The sequence below is a fragment of the Geospiza fortis genome, unplaced genomic scaffold (genome assembly GCF_000277835.1).
Source record: "Geospiza fortis unplaced genomic scaffold, GeoFor_1.0 scaffold96, whole genome shotgun sequence".
NCBI lineage: Eukaryota > Metazoa > Chordata > Aves > Passeriformes > Thraupidae > Geospiza > Geospiza fortis.
Window position 1 is genome coordinate 189,230 of NW_005054454.1, and position 3,657 is coordinate 192,886.

The following is a 3,657-nucleotide window of genomic DNA, read 5'->3' on the forward strand; positions in this document are numbered from 1 at the left end:
CAGGAATGTTCCCAGCTGGAAGGGGCTCACCTCTGGGTCACTCCTGCAAGTCAGAGGGAACAGTTCTGGAGAAAATCCCTTCTGCAGAATGGATAAACCACAGAAAATGAATACAAACATTGTACAAACATGGGGGATTATTCACAGAGCCTGTCAGGAGGAAAATCACTCAAAAGCCCTGGGGAAAAAACCCTCAGGACTGAACATGATCCTGACTTTGCTGCAGCTCCTGCACTGCTGTGGAGACACACACGGAGCCTGTGCTGCTGCAGTGCCTTATCAGCCCTTTGAACCCCATCCAGCCTGGAGCAGCTCAGCTGCTCATGCGGGCACAATTTCTCCATTTCATTCCATCAGATTCCTTGGATGCTTTTTTGAAGGTTAATTTTCCTTTCTAAAATGAAATCTCATCTCTTCCCTATTTGCTTGTCAGGGGTAGATCCCAATCCAGTAGTAGGGATTGGCTCAAAAGCAGTGACCTGTGAGGATTTGGGAAGAAATGGGTGAGATTTGAGTCAGGATGATTTTCACATTTGTTATTCTTTCAAATTATTCCCTGGGAATTACATCCAGCCCATGCAGTGCCAGCTGTGCCCCATGGGCACCTTGTCCCCAGCCCAGAGCACTCAGTGCCACCTCCAGGGCACACCTGCAGGGATGGGCACTGCAAAGCTCCCTGGGCAGCCCCTGCCAAGGCCTGAGCTCCCTTTCCATGGGCAAATTGCTGCTGCTGTCCCAGCTGAGCCTGCCCTGGCCCAGCCTGAGGCCGTTCCCTCTGCTCCTGTCCCTGTGCCCTGGGAGCAGAGCCCGACCCCCCCGGCTGTGCCCTCCTGGCAGGGACTTGTGCAGAGCCACAAGGGCCCCTGAGCCTCCTTTGCTCCAGCCTCAGCCCCTTCCCAGCTCCCTCAGGGATTCTCCAGCCCCTTCCCAGCTCCTCAGGGATTCTCCAGCCCCTTCCCAGCTCCCTCAGGAACTTTCCAGCCCCTTCCAGCTCCGTTCCCTGCCCTGGACACTCCCAGCACATGAGAACTGTCCTGGTGCTTCCAGCCACTCCCAAAGTGAGAGTTACCACGAAGGCCCCCGATTATCCCCAAAGCTGCCCTGAGAAATGAACATTTGGAGAGGAGCCAGGCTCTGAGCTCCCATGTTTATGATCACGCCACGCAGGCCATGCTTCCTTTCACCAAGGGGGGACAATGAGAAGCAAATGACAAAAGCATTTGATTTCATGTGTGTGGTCTTCATCAAATTAGCAAAAAAAAACCAAAAAAAAAAACCAAAAAAAAAAACCAAAAAAAAAAACCAAAAAAAAAAACCAAAAAAAAAAACCAAAAAAAAAAACCAAAAAAAAAAACCAAAAAAAAAAACCAAAAAAAAAAACCAAAAAAAAAAACCAAAAAAAAAAACCAAAAAAAAAAACCAAAAAAAAAAACCAAAAAAAAAAACCAAAAAAAAAAACCAAAAAAAAAAACCAAAAAAAAAAACCAAAAAAAAAAACCAAAAAAAAAAACCAAAAAAAAAAACCAAAAAAAAAAACCAAAAAAAAAAACCAAAAAAAAAAACCAAAAAAAAAAACCAAAAAAAAAAACCAAAAAAAAAAACCAAAAAAAAAAACCAAAAAAAAAAACCAAAAAAAGCTGGGCGGCAGGGAGAGTTTGCAGGAGCATTAAAGAAATGGATTTTTAAAGGACCTTGAATGGGGCTCGTGAATGGGGGAGCTCCTGATGGGTTTGCAGGCAGAGCAGGGCAGTGAGTGAGGAACAGCTGTTCCAGCTCTGGTAACCAGCCCTAAACCTCTGGGAATCCCTGCAAAGGCTGCTGGCTGTGCAAACAGCATCTCTGGAGAGTCCCAAGGGGGGAAGTGTCCCCACACGCTGCTGTTTACACGTGGAAATCCCTGACAGCATCCGGCCCCTGCCCTCTGAGGGGTTCGATTTTTCCTTTCTTTTCCATGAAAAGTAGCTGGGATTGGCACGTGCAATAATTCCAATTTCTCCTCTTCCCCTGGGCTGGGAGTGAGCTGGCACTGAGGCTGGCACTGCTGCTTCCATGGCAATCTCTATAAAGTTTTTTGCACAAGTGAAGGAGGTAAATACTGTTGGATAATTAGAAAAAAAAGATGCTACAGGTGCTCTCTGTACAAGGTCCTGCATGGCATTTTACTCTTAATGAACTAGGGCTTCTCTTTGTCAAAATTAAACCCAATTAGTTCCCTTGTTCCACATGCAGAAAATGCCTAATGAACGTGGGAGTGGCTCAGGTGCTGTAAACACAAATGAAAGGTCAGGGTAGAATGGCTTCTGGCTGTGAAATCCTGGTTTAAAAGGAGTGATGTTCCCACTGATCTTTTCCTGGTCCTTCTGGAGATCAAATTCCCAAGCCAGCAGCAGCCACTCAGACCTCCCAGTGGTGCAGGTGAGTGTCAAGCCCACCACTCACTAAATAAAAATAAAATTAAACCTCATTCTTTCTTCCACGGGCTTCAGCCAAAAGCTCTTGAGCAGCTCTCCAGAAAAGAAGATGGCAGAGGAGAGGAGGATTTTTCAAGATTCAAAGCACATGAAATATTTCACTGTTATCCCCTTTTGTCATCTCATTAGGAGCACCAAAGGCTTCCCCCTTTCCAGTCTCCATTTGCATTTATAATAACGTGTTGCCATGGCAAAATCTGATAATCCTGGACTTCTTGGGTGCAATCCCATCCTCCCAGGAGCGCCAGGAGGGGAAAAGCCCAACCAGCCCGGGTGCTCCAGGGGTGGCCCAGGTCCCTCCCGGGCCAGCCCAGCTCCAGGACGTCCCAGGAGCAGCAGGACAGAGGCAGGCTGGATGTGTCACACGAGGCAGGGCACAGGAAGCTGCAGGAGCTGCCCTCTGTCCCCAGCCCGTGCTGTGAAATGTGGGATTAGGGAGGGAGCAGCCCCCCCGCTCCCGGGCCCATTCAGGAGCAGCTTGTTCCCAATTTTTGTGACAAGGGGGCTTCTCCTGAGGGCCCTGCTGACAGCACAGGGGGCTCAGGGGTTCATTCGAACCAGGTGAGGGGAAGGACCCTGTGGTGACACTGCCCACATGGCACCGTGACAGGACAGCAGTGTCCCCACTGTCACCGAGTCCCTCAGCATGGGGGATTTGTCAGGTGGGACCAACACCTGCAGCTGGCTCCCTTCCTCCTGCTGGGGAAGGTGATGAGACCCCTCCCCAGCCAGCCTGGCAGGGATCAGCCCCAGGGAGCCCCCGAGGGTCTCCCCAAATCCCTCTGTTCCTCCTCATCCATCCATCCCAGGGTGTCAAATCCAGCCTGCAGGGATTGTTCCCTCCTCACTCCAGGACAGAAGGAAAGGCTGTCCCTGGATCCCTGGCAGTGCCCAAGGCCAGGCTGGATATTGGGGTGTGGAGCAGCTTGGGACAGTGGGAGGTGTCCCTGCCATGGCAGGGTAGATTGGGATGGCTTTAGGGTCCCTCCCAACCCAAAGCATTCCCTGAGAAACAGGGACAGGATCACAGTGACAAGCTGATACCAGGGGAACTGGAATTCCTCTGTACCACCACAGGCCCATCCCAAAGTCCTGCTGAGCCTCCTCCGTGCCCAGGAAAAGCAGGAGGGGAGCAGGAACAGGAGCAGGGACAGGGACAGGGACAGCCCCAGGAGCAGGAGCAGCC